Here is a 14,317-nt window from a genome sequence, read left to right as displayed (position 1 = left end):
ATCACGAAAAAATGGTGTTCCAGACCTTTGGGAGTCGTGCGCGGAGTCGAAGCCAATACCCAATACGTAGAGAATGTCAAAAGAGACACTTTAATGAAATGTAATGGGTACACCGAGCGGATGCCGCCCTTGCCCGTGTCACGGGACGCATGCAGAGGCAGCACCAAGGACTTATTGAGAGTTGATGGAATCTAAAATGCATACCTACTAGGTGATTGGGTGAAAGCGATGGACTAAGTACTGAGCTATGTGTTTATTATTAGTTACCGTTAGCCTGGCAAACATCATGTCTCGTATTTGTTGTAAATATTTTGTGCAATTAAGTTTAAAGTTAGATTAAGTATTACATATAGGAATTTAGAATTACATGACTTTTTCAAACTATACCTAATCTTTATTTAACAACAGAAGATGCTTAGTGTCTTGATTCTTGACTGCATTGAAGCTGCATTGGCCCGGCCTTTCTGCACCTACGAAGGTCGTTGTTATCAACTTCCTAAGCCATCGTTATCACCTACTCTGTGTCAGTAAACCAATCGCCAGTAATCAATAACGTTTTGATAAGATCTATACTTACGACATAACATATTATTAAATTGCTCTTAAAACTTTGTCAAAGGCTGATCTGGCTGTTCGTACAAGAATGTTTAAACATAGGTACTGAAGTGGTAATCTGAATACGGCTTAACGGTGGTTCCGTGGGCCAAAGGCCGCTGCTTGCTCTGGGATGCAACCTGCGTGAGTACTTTGCGCCTACTCAACTGGCTCCCGCTAGCAGGTTAACAGGCGCAGCCGCGGCGAATGCCGCGAGGCTCAAACGCATAAAATACGCCAACCATGCCAACCTAGAACCAGCGTACGATTTTGTTCAGTCGCGGTGGAAACCGCTGGGCCGTGGTGTTCGGAGGCAAAGAAGTTGGTTAGAGACGGGGCGGCGTCTACGTGACAGAAGGTGCGATCCGGGTTCAGGGTCTTACCTTAAGCAGGCCACTGACGAGCCTTCCAAATGGATGCTGTTACAATGGATTCATCCAAATGGACGGCATCCTAATATTGAACATTGTACGTTTTTGACATTCACGGACGTATTTTGGATTGCAGCCACGCTATTTGGACTGTTGGAAGGCTCGTCAGTGGCCACCTTTAGTCCAACAGATATCGCTTGCCATCCAGCACGGTAAGGCTGCTAGGATCTTTGGCACTTTTGGGCTGGGTGGGGGTCATAATGGACTGATAGTGTAAGTAAGAGGTATATTAGTAATGTGTTTAGATTTTATGTTGGGATATTCTGAATTAAATAGACTGAAGAAAGTTGGCTAAAGTGGCTTTTGCCCTTTTCCGTCCGTCCGTCTGTCTGTCACATCGCTAAATATCTCGAGAACTACTTAAGCTATCGATTTGTGGAAGAGTGATGAACAACGTTAGCTCCGACAACTGATAATGTTATTTCTCTAAATGATCCATATGAGGAGGGGGAAAATTTCAAAGTCTAGTTACTAGATCAAAAAATGGAGTATCGTTTGAAAGAGCTCAAATTGTAAATTTCAAAACAATTTTTGAATTTTTAATTTCATAGTGAAATAAATTGATTTATGAGGGTTTAAAAAAATTACCTCCGAAGTTTAATAATGAAAATCATGAAATTTTTACATAAGTGATTTTTATAAAAAAAATACATGTCTAGGTCTAAGGTATAATACCTGAAGGTCATTAACCTTTGACCACTATGACGTCGACTGACGCACACAAGGGGCTGTCCATAAATTACGTCATCGATTTTTGACGATTTTTGACCCCCCCCCCCTATAATCATCCAAAAATCATGCTTCAAATGACCCCATTTCCTCCTACTTCATGCTACCGTCATCTGAAGTCCAGACCCCCCTAATTTGAAATGACGTAATTTATGAATAGCCCCCAAGTACAGTCTTCCAATATCATATCAACCTTCGTACATTCCGTTCCGATAACATTTTAAAAAGACACGCCACGCGTATTAGGCATGGAGTGCAAAGAGTTAATCCAGCAGACATAAAAACAAAAACAAAAGAAGTGAATTACTGCCCGATTCGAACTTTAACACACGTCAATTAATATATCTAGAAACGATATGGATTAGATGTGTCAGTATAAAAAATACGTTTTTGTTTGAAGAAACGTCAAACGGCTCGATTCGGGAAATGAAGCAGAGACTCATTAGATATGAAATAGTAAAGATATAAATATAAATAAATAAATAAATAAATATAAATATTATAGGACATTCTTACACAGATTGACTAAGTCCCACAGTAAGCTCAAGAAGGCTTGTGTTGTGGGTACTCAGACAACGATATATATAATATACAAATACTTAAATACATAGAAAACACCCATGACTCAGGAACAAATATCTGCATCATCATACAAATAAATGCCCTTACTGGGATTCGAACCCAGGACCATCGGCTTCGCAGGCAGGGTCACTACCCACTAGGCCAGACCGGTCGTCAAACAAATATGTGACGATCGACGGCAAAAGGTACCGCTGCCTCAGCTGAATATTGAAGCGACGTTAATAATAGCTTAAGCGCCAGCCGCCATAAGGTACCTTTTGCCGCGGAACATCACATATATTTACTATTTCATATCTAGAGAATCTCTAATTCATTTCCCGAATGGCACCGACATTTTAAGTATTTTAACACAGACATAATTATCTCATCCATATCGTTTCTAGATTTATTAACTAACGTATCTTAAAGTTCGAATCATCATCATCATCATTCTAGCCCACCCACCCACCCACTGCTGAGCATAGGCCTCTCTTCGTGTACGCCACTTATCCCGGTCCTGGGCTAGTCTCATCCAAAAGTGCCCCGCAATTTTCCAAATGTCATCCACCCAACGAGCCAACGGACGCCAGGCGCTTCTTTCATCCGAAAGTGGCCACCAATCTGTCAACCTTTTGGTCCACCTGCCATCACTCTGCCTAGCAACATGTCCCGCCCAACTCCATTTAAGCTTGGATATGACGTCACCCACGTCTCGCACCTTGGTGCGGCGTCGGATTTCGACATTCCTCACTCGGTCTTGCAGTTTAATGCCGAGCATGGAGCGCTCCATGGCTCTTTGTGCTACTCGTATTTTATGCACAGCCCCCCTAGTGAGCGTCCATGTCTCGGCACCGTATGTCATGGTGGGCAGGACACATTGATTAAAGAGGTGAGTTTTCAGGCATTGTGGAAAGTTTTCAGATTTGAGGATGTCCGCAAGTTTGTTGAATGCCGCCCAACCCAACTGGATTCTTCTGGAGATCTCCTTTTCCTGATGTTTTTTGTCGAAAGATAGAATATGTCCAAGATACACGTATTGCTCGACCACCTCCAGCTCTTCGTCTCCCACCGTTACGGTGAGATTCGAATTGCCAGTGATGTTCGTCATAACTTTGGTCTTGGACATATTCATCTTAAGACCTACCTTTATAGAAGCATGGTATAGTCCTTGAATCATGCTTTGAAGATCATCCAGGGACTCGGCAAACAAAACAATATCGTCGGCGAATCTCAAGTGCGACAAAAAGACACCATGGATGTTAATACCGGTCTTGTCCCATGCAAGCGTTTTTATGACGTCTTCTAGTACCGCCGTAAAAAGCTTGGGTGAAATGGTGTCTCCTTGTCGCACGCCCCTTTTGATGGATATCGGGTCGCTTGTCTTGTGAAGACGAACTTGCATGGTTCGAAGTTCGAATAGGGCCGTTAATCTGTCCATATTTGATATAGTAATTGTTTATCTGACCTTTGTACGGTCGCCATCAGATATATCGGAGCGGCCAAGGTGTTCACAATATCTGAACACGCACTCTAACGCCTTGACAATAGATGCGTGCTCAGATATTTGTGAGCACCTTGGCCGCTCCGATATATCTGATGGCGACTGTACGATAGATGGTTGTAAAAGATCATATAACAGGTAGTAAAAGTCGGTATACCACCAAATATCTAATCAATTTAATTTAGTCCATTATTATGAGACGTGAAGTGAAAATGGTTGCACCTTTCAAAACCTTAAGCAAATAAATATAAATACCTATTGTATAAAAAAGTATTAACTAAAAGTAATTCTAAATTAATATAAATAAAACGTCCCTTAACCTAAACTACAATAAAAAATCACTCGGCAAGGTGCCGTAGACACTGGCAGCATTACCTCGCTGAATTGCAATGCTATACTTTGTTAATTATGCTTTCAAAATGATTATGGATCTACGTGTGAAGTTAATTAACTTTGAGTTATAATTTTCTTGCGTTTTGTGAGTTCGAGTTGTGAGTGATGTCTGATGTCTTTCGGTTTAAAAAGTGCTCGAATACAAAATAAGATAAAATGACAAAAATTTGGTTTTCACCATTTCAAAGACAAGTAAGTATTTGTATTTTCTGATTATTCTCATACAAGAAATTAGTGCCGGCACTAGTTTTTACGCAAGTGACTGTCATATAGAGATGCCCCGAATAGTGGATTTGGCCGAATACCGAATACCGAATATTCGGCCTCCCTCTCGGCCGAATACCGAATATTCGGCGTGACATGCGAACATTTTGAGTCACAATTATTATTAAAACTGTTCACCGAAAAAACACAACGTTTGCTAAGATATATTTTTATGTTGAACAGAATTAATGAATGTAATTAGCGTCAATTAAATCAGACCCATGATAAAAATAAAATATTTTGGAATCAACTAATGCTCAAAAATGTGCCTTCGTATTTAACCACTTTCCAAGAAAACATTTTAAATAATATACCTAGTTTCTAGTTATTTTTTTGTGAATTTTTTCTTTTATAGGTAGGTGCAACAGATATTCGGTATTCGGCCGAATAGTAGGCAACATTCGGCCGAATACCGAATATTCGGCAAAGCGGCCGAATAGGCCGAATACCGAATAATTGCCGAATATTCGTGGCATCTCTACTGTCATATACCCTAAGGGCTGATTTAGACGGCGCGCGAACTCGCGGACTGTTGGTTACGTCTAATTCAACCGACCGATCAAAACCCCCATGTAATGAAACTCGCATGCGAGTTCTCGTATGTCTAAGTGAGCCCTAATAGGTACTCCATACGACGCGATATGTTTTTATTTTTATTTATTTTTACTATACATGGAAAACCAACAACTAGACACATTTCTGAAAACCACAATAGATTTACAGAGCCAATTACAGGTTCTCACTTATAAAAATTAAGTAGGTACACAAAGAACAAATCTAATTACAAATCAGTTACACACACAAGTATCAACAGCACAAGCCAGGGTTAGTGTTTACAACAAGCTGCGAAACTGCATAGACACATTAGGAATGGAATTCATTCATAAAGGGTCATGCACTTCCACCGCCGACAGCACAAAACTTCACGAAAAAAAAAAACGAAATACAAAAAATTATAAGTTAAAAGTAAAATTTTAATTGACAGTGCTTCGTGACGTCAGGAGTGTGCCTGAACATGGCTGGTCATGGACTAACAGTTGGCTTCACGGCTGTGGTGCTGCCGCAGCTGCAAAGATCCGACTCACCCATACCTGTGGATGACGTCAGCGGATCTTGGATAGGTACTATCAAAGACATATGTAACTTCGTATAAGACGAATAAAGTCTAAGGAAAAAACGTGCCTCGGAATTCAAGAAAAAAAATAAAAATAAAATAAATAAATCATTTATTCAGGTGAAATAAACCCTATTTTACAGATGTTTTTCTTCTGCCAAACTGCAGGGCAGTTTGTTGGCAGAGGGAACTCCCTTAAACAACAAAAAATTCAAATTTATGAAAAAGTCATTCTCGAATAGATGCCGCACACACCTTTAGTCTATTCTCGGCTAGATGGCGTGACGACACCGTTTCATATTTAACAATTTTAACACATAGATATCAGTGAATGAACACGGATCAAAATGATATAAAAATAATAAAATCATTTATCCATATATATAATTTTTTTTGATAATTTCATACGTTTTCATTTTGAGTTTTAGTCGTGTCTCGATAGATGGCAGTAAATTTACTGTGACTACATAATTTACTATGACAGGACCCCTCTCTTTTTGGTACTATGTAGGGAGTGCTCCCGGTACCTGGTTTGCTATACAAACAGTACCGGAACCGGGAATTCCCGGTTATCGCCATACAAACTCAGTACTGGGAGCATTATTCCCTAGTACTATGGATACTATTCACTTTTCTTGACGGCCTCATGGCCTATTCGGTAGTGATATAAAGTGTCATTCTATGGAACTTTCTAACTATGTAAACAAACCGCCATATTGAAATTGTCTCTGAATGATGAATTTAAAACCGGGCAAGTGCGAGTCGGACTCGCGCACGAAGGGTTCCGTACCATAATGCAAAAAAAAAGCAAAAAGAAAACGGTCACCCATCCAAGTACTGACCCCTCCCGACGTTGCTTAACTTTGGTCAAAAATCACGTTTGTTGTATGGGAGCCCCATTTAAATCTTTATTTTATTCTGTTTTCAGTATTTGTTGTTATAGCGGCAACAGAAATACATCATCTGTGAAAATTTCAACTGTCCAGCTATCACGGTTCGTGAGATACAGCCTGGTGACAGACGGACGGACGGACGGACGGACGGACGGACGGACGGACGGACGGACAGCGAAGTCTTAGTAATAGGGTCCCGTTTTACCCTTTGGGTACGGAACCCTAATAATAGGGTCCCGTTTTACCCTTTGGGTACGGAACCCTAACTAGTGACTTGTTTACATAGTTAGCAAGTTCCATAGAATGACACTTTGGGAGGTCCTGGGTTTGAAACGGGTAAGGGCATTTAGAGTTAGACCAAGTCTGCAGCTATTTTAATAGCCCACGCAGTGCACGTGTTATTTTAAACGTCAAACTTCTATGAAATTATGACGTAGGTATAAATAACACTTGCACTGCGTGGGCTATCAAAATCGCCGCAGACTTTTCTTGATAGACCAATACGGACTTTTATTCCAGAATTATGGATTTTTTTTACGTATACTTATTACATATTTATGTAACTATACGCTAGTGTATTTTATTAATACAGTCTTAAAAAGGCTTGTTGAATTTACTGTGGGACTAGGTCGATCTGTGTAAATTTGTCTCAGAATATTTATTTATTTACTATATACCTGCCTGCAAATACACCTCGTACAAAAGGCGTATTTAATGCTACATATAAGGCAGTATCTAATAAATAAAATTAATGAAAAAGATCAATATTTCTCAAATCATGTTTCATGTCTTAATTTTCAGCTTCAATTCTTGGCTTCGCTCTCGTGACTGGAAACTTCATCGTCCCCACGATAATGGCAAAATTGGCCGCAAAACCGCCAATCTGGTCAGCATCCTGCCCATGCTGGTCGGCTGGTTTAGCATCCTCCTGGCCACCAGCGTCTCTGGCCTTCTGCTCGCCAGGTTCCTCCAGGGGGTCTCCATGGGAATGATCGCAACACTAGGACCAGTACTTATAGGAGAGTATACAAGCCCAAAGAACAGAGGCGCTTTCCTTGCGACCCTCTCTCTAGCCATCGCAATTGGGGTCCTAACTGTTCACACAGTTGGGTCTTATTTCGGTTGGCAAACAGCAGCTCTTTTATGCGCTTTTATATCTTTTACCAATTTGTTGATTGTGATCAATTCACCCGAATCGCCAAGCTGGTTAGCTGATCAAGGACGATACGAGGAATGTGAACAAGTCTTTAGATGGCTTAGAGGGTACGAAGAAGAGGAAGAGCTACATGCAATGATGGAAACAAGTGCTATTCTCAGGGAATCTAAAGACGATGCTGGTGTAAACGATTCTTTTCTATGGAAACTGAAGAGCGGTTTAGTGTATTTGAATGAGACGGTGCGAAAAAGACAATTCTATAAACCAATATTTATAATGATGCACCTTTATACGTTAGGACAATGGGGACGTGCGAACATTATGTCAGCTTACACCACCAAGATATTAGAGAATGTGGTTGGACCAAATGCCATGTTCAGTCTGATCATTATCAGTCTTGGCACACAGAGGATCATATCAAACTCTAGCGCTGTATACGTCATCAAAAAAATAAAAAGACGGACTATATTGTTAAGCACTGCGTTAATCAACATTTGTGCTTACCTCACGATAGCTGCGTATACTTACGCCAAAACACATGGTTATCTTCCATACGACCATCCATTAATAGGTGTAATTCTAGCTCATATCCACATGTTTTCTATTGCTACAGGAACAGTACCGCTACCTCTAATAATAGCTGGAGAGTTGTTTCCATTAGAATACAGAAGCTTAGCTGGCGGCATAAGCGTCCTCTTCGTTTCTGTGAATCTTTTCCTGACGGTCAAGACATTGCCGTATCTTTTTGCGACGATAGGCCTCCCTGGGGCGTACTGCATGTATGCTGGGATAGTCGGGTATTGCCTGGTCGTGTGTTGGATGGTGTTACCTGAGACCAAGGATAGAACTCTTCAGGATATCGAGGAGGAGTTTATGGGACGTCCGTTGTCGCCGGAAGAGTTAATGTCGACGTTATCGCTGACGTCTTTAAAATTGCACAATGCAGACCGGAGGTGCAGTGCCCCCATGATTTAGGTTATCATCGAAAGCCATCGAGTCTATTACTGAGTATATAGGCAAACAGTGTCAGGTAGGGGCACAGTGAATAAATAATTACATCAACATTGTTAACCATTTTTCTAATGCTTAAAAAACGAAGTATAATGATTTTTGTTAAAGCAAAAGTCACTAAGAATACTTTTGAGCCGACTAAATTTGAAATAATATGAATTGAATTGAGTATCCTACAGACCTTTTTACATAGGTCTTGAGATACAATATTGTTTGCTAAGCGCCGTAAAAGCCACACGATAACGATTAGCTAGCAATAAAATTTGGTGCGTGTCTTTCCGTATTAGTACAGTCAGCAGCAGAAGTTGCTAATCAAAATGATCTTGACGCGACTTTATTGTTAAGAGAATAAGAGCATGTCAATGTGATTTAGAACACCTCGCCCGCTTATCAAGCAACTTCTGCTGCTGACTGTAGTAGAGAATAGATAAAGGTCACACTACAACGATTTACATAGTTTTGTCAAACGTGACATGCAGGCGAAGGCTTTATATGTCGGCGGCCGATCGTAAGATCAGGCATATCGTGAAATTCCTAGGCATATCGTGAAACGTGAAAATCTTTGACTCGTTCCCTGAGTCGACGGAACCCCGCTATATATTGACTAGTTTTTATGTTGCTGGATTCGTCAATCTATGAGTCCAAAGTTAAAACGGCCGTTTTTGTTTTGAGTTCCTAGATCGACGAAACCAGCAACACAAAAACTAGTTTGATGTATTCAAAAGGTACTCAAATACACAATACAGTACGTAGCGGCCCCCTTTTTAACCGACTTCCAAATCCCAAAGGAGGAGGTTATCAATTCGGTTGTATGTTTTTTTTTATTTTTATTTTTTTTATTTTTTTTATTTTTTATGTTTGTTACTCCATATCTCCGCCATTACTGGACCGATTTTGAAAATTATTTTTTTGATTGTATGTATATGCATACAGATTGGTCCCGTTTTTGTCAAAATCCAGTTCTGATGATGGGATCTATGAGGAATCGACGGAACTCCTCAAATCTTAAAGGCATACATATGGTGATTTTTGTGTTTTTATCAACAAATCAAGCATATACATTCAAAAACGTGACATTTGATGAAGTGGAACTGCTGATGATGATCAGAACGGAACTCTTCAACGACGCATAGTTCACCTTTGGCGATTTGTCCTCTTCGTTATGTTTGTTAAGCAAGTTAAGTTTTTAAGCCACAAATTTGTCAAGCTTGAGTTCTGATGATGGGATCCATGAGAAATCGAGGGAACTCCTCAAATTTTAAAGGCATGCGTATAGAGATTTTTGTATTTTCATCAGAAAATCAAGCATTTTCATTAAAAACTGTCGCATTTGATGAAGTGGAACTGCTGATGATGATCAGAATGGAACTCTTCAACGACGCATAGTTCACGTTTGGCGATTTGTCCTCTTCGTTATGTTTGTTAAGCAAGTTTAGTTTTTAAGCCACATTTCTGTCAAGCTCGAGTTCTGATGATGGGATCCATAAGGAATCGAGGGAACTCCTCAAATCTTAAAGGCATACGTATAGAATTTTTTGTATTTTCATCATAAATTTATTTACATTAAAAACTGTCGCATTTGATGAAGTGGAACTGCTGATGATGATCAGAACAGAACTCTTCAACGACGCATAGTACATGTTTGGTGATTTCGAATTTCGTTTTTGACTTGGACTGGGACCCGGACTCATACCCGGATCCGGTTCGGACCCGGACTCGAACTCGGATTCGGACCCGGATTCGGACCCGGACTCGGACCCGGACTCGGACCCGGACTCGGATCCGGACTCGGACCCGGACTCGGACCCGGACTCGGACCCGGACCTTGACCCAGAAAACCACTATGATACCTTAACTAAATAATCAACTATGATTACCTACCATAAAATTAATGTAGGTATAAAGTACGATGATGCCAATCTTACTAGCCCCTCCCGCTTAAACCCCCGTACACCGCACGGCATGCGCCATTAAGTGGGTTAGGTTAGGTTTGAACTGCGATCCTCACAGAACCGAACAAGGATTAGGTTAGGTAAGAACTGCGAGCCTTACATAAACGAAATGCTACTTGAAAAGTGGGTTTGATTAGGTTCGAACTGCGATCCGCACAGAACCGAACTGCTATCTGAGGAGTGGGTTAGGTTAGGCTAGAACTACGACCCTCATGGCTCCTCTTCACGATGGGCCAACGCCGGCCACTCCAAGGGAAGCATTTATGCGTTAGAGGGAGCAAGTGATATTGCTATCTCATTCTACCGCATGGCTGCGTCCCTTGGAGGGGCCGGCGTTGGCCCATCCTGTAGAGGAGCCATTATACAGAAGCGAAATGCTAGTAGAAAAGTGGCTGGTTTTACCTTCTTTTCTACATAGTGTACCATCTACAATAATCTTTCATCGGCCCCCATGGAAGTCGGTTTTTTTTTCTTAAAAATTATTGTATTTATTTCAATATCTTTCGTTAAATTTAAATAACCACGATTATTTAGCTGTGGCGCTAGTGTGCACGTTGAAGGGCTTTTAAGTTTACTTCTGATTGCGCTATTTAATGAGCTACCTACGAATATTAAACTAGAATGTAGGTTTGGCTCACTCCGCGATTTCGTCGCGTCGGTACAAGTACATTCGGCCCACACCAATTTTGGTGTATAGCTATATATAGTAGTTGCCGCGCACCGCTCGGAACGGACGTCCGCGCAACGCGCATGCATATCTGTCGTAATAGACGCGTTTTGTTAGAGAGTGAATCTTCTGTAAGTACCTAGTACGATTATTCATTCTGTGCTACTATTATTTATGTACAAAGTACAAATTGTCGCTTCGCACGCTACAAATCGCGGTGTCAATGTGAAAATAGCCTTATCTCAATAACCCTTTTTTACGGACATCTTTATCAGTAACAACATATAATGTACACTGAAGATAACATAGTTTTGTGGCGATGGCGATTTCATGGCGATAACCGGGAATTCCCGGTTATCGCCATACAAACTCAGTACTGGGAGCATTATTCCCTAGTACTATGGATACTATTCACTTTTCTTGACGGCCTCATGGCCTATTCGGTAGTGATATAAAGTGTCATTCTATGGAACTTTCTAACTATGTAAACAAACCGCCATATTGAAATTGTCTCTGAATGATGAATTTAAAACCGGGCAAGTGCGAGTCGGACTCGCGCACGAAGGGTTCCGTACCATAATGCAAAAAAAAAGCAAAAAGAAAACGGTCACCCATCCAAGTACTGACCCCTCCCGACGTTGCTTAACTTTGGTCAAAAATCACGTTTGTTGTATGGGAGCCCCATTTAAATCTTTATTTTATTCTGTTTTCAGTATTTGTTGTTATAGCGGCAACAGAAATACATCATCTGTGAAAATTTCAACTGTCCAGCTATCACGGTTCGTGAGATACAGCCTGGTGACAGACGGACGGACGGACGGACGGACGGACGGACGGACGGACGGACAGCGAAGTCTTAGTAATAGGGTCCCGTTTTACCCTTTGGGTACGGAACCCTAATAATAGGGTCCCGTTTTACCCTTTGGGTACGGAACCCTAACTAGTGACTTGTTTACATAGTTAGCAAGTTCCATAGAATGACACTTTGGGAGGTCCTGGGTTTGAAACGGGTAAGGGCATTTAGAGTTAGACCAAGTCTGCAGCTATTTTAATAGCCCACGCAGTGCACGTGTTATTTTAAACGTCAAACTTCTATGAAATTATGACGTAGGTATAAATAACACTTGCACTGCGTGGGCTATCAAAATCGCCGCAGACTTTTCTTGATAGACCAATACGGACTTTTATTCCAGAATTATGGATTTTTTTTACGTATACTTATTACATATTTATGTAACTATACGCTAGTGTATTTTATTAATACAGTCTTAAAAAGGCTTGTTGAATTTACTGTGGGACTAGGTCGATCTGTGTAAATTTGTCTCAGAATATTTATTTATTTACTATATACCTGCCTGCAAATACACCTCGTACAAAAGGCGTATTTAATGCTACATATAAGGCAGTATCTAATAAATAAAATTAATGAAAAAGATCAATATTTCTCAAATCATGTTTCATGTCTTAATTTTCAGCTTCAATTCTTGGCTTCGCTCTCGTGACTGGAAACTTCATCGTCCCCACGATAATGGCAAAATTGGCCGCAAAACCGCCAATCTGGTCAGCATCCTGCCCATGCTGGTCGGCTGGTTTAGCATCCTCCTGGCCACCAGCGTCTCTGGCCTTCTGCTCGCCAGGTTCCTCCAGGGGGTCTCCATGGGAATGATCGCAACACTAGGACCAGTACTTATAGGAGAGTATACAAGCCCAAAGAACAGAGGCGCTTTCCTTGCGACCCTCTCTCTAGCCATCGCAATTGGGGTCCTAACTGTTCACACAGTTGGGTCTTATTTCGGTTGGCAAACAGCAGCTCTTTTATGCGCTTTTATATCTTTTACCAATTTGTTGATTGTGATCAATTCACCCGAATCGCCAAGCTGGTTAGCTGATCAAGGACGATACGAGGAATGTGAACAAGTCTTTAGATGGCTTAGAGGGTACGAAGAAGAGGAAGAGCTACATGCAATGATGGAAACAAGTGCTATTCTCAGGGAATCTAAAGACGATGCTGGTGTAAACGATTCTTTTCTATGGAAACTGAAGAGCGGTTTAGTGTATTTGAATGAGACGGTGCGAAAAAGACAATTCTATAAACCAATATTTATAATGATGCACCTTTATACGTTAGGACAATGGGGACGTGCGAACATTATGTCAGCTTACACCACCAAGATATTAGAGAATGTGGTTGGACCAAATGCCATGTTCAGTCTGATCATTATCAGTCTTGGCACACAGAGGATCATATCAAACTCTAGCGCTGTATACGTCATCAAAAAAATAAAAAGACGGACTATATTGTTAAGCACTGCGTTAATCAACATTTGTGCTTACCTCACGATAGCTGCGTATACTTACGCCAAAACACATGGTTATCTTCCATACGACCATCCATTAATAGGTGTAATTCTAGCTCATATCCACATGTTTTCTATTGCTACAGGAACAGTACCGCTACCTCTAATAATAGCTGGAGAGTTGTTTCCATTAGAATACAGAAGCTTAGCTGGCGGCATAAGCGTCCTCTTCGTTTCTGTGAATCTTTTCCTGACGGTCAAGACATTGCCGTATCTTTTTGCGACGATAGGCCTCCCTGGGGCGTACTGCATGTATGCTGGGATAGTCGGGTATTGCCTGGTCGTGTGTTGGATGGTGTTACCTGAGACCAAGGATAGAACTCTTCAGGATATCGAGGAGGAGTTTATGGGACGTCCGTTGTCGCCGGAAGAGTTAATGTCGACGTTATCGCTGACGTCTTTAAAATTGCACAATGCAGACCGGAGGTGCAGTGCCCCCATGATTTAGGTTATCATCGAAAGCCATCGAGTCTATTACTGAGTATATAGGCAAACAGTGTCAGGTAGGGGCACAGTGAATAAATAATTACATCAACATTGTTAACCATTTTTCTAATGCTTAAAAAACGAAGTATAATGATTTTTGTTAAAGCAAAAGTCACTAAGAATACTTTTGAGCCGACTAAATTTGAAATAATATGAATTGAATTGAGTATCCTACAGACCTTTTTACATAGGTCTTGAGATACAATAT

At 40.9% G+C, this 14,317-nt stretch overlaps 1 protein-coding gene and 2 pseudogenes across 1 annotated transcript in view; all 3 read left to right on the top strand.

The window, feature by feature from the left end:
* LOC134675422 (facilitated trehalose transporter Tret1-2 homolog) overlaps window positions 1-14,317 on the top strand; it is a 176,474-nt gene that overhangs the window by 88,444 nt on the left and 73,713 nt on the right. The gene's annotated exons all lie outside the window — the stretch shown is intronic.
* On the top strand, window positions 4,366-8,666 carry LOC134675672 (facilitated trehalose transporter Tret1-like; annotated as a pseudogene).
* Window positions 9,140-14,126, top strand: LOC134675671 (facilitated trehalose transporter Tret1-like; annotated as a pseudogene).

This window comes from Cydia fagiglandana, chromosome 22 (assembly GCF_963556715.1).
Source record: "Cydia fagiglandana chromosome 22, ilCydFagi1.1, whole genome shotgun sequence".
Lineage (NCBI taxonomy): Eukaryota > Metazoa > Arthropoda > Insecta > Lepidoptera > Tortricidae > Cydia > Cydia fagiglandana.
This window is presented reverse-complemented; position numbering and strand designations above follow the sequence as displayed.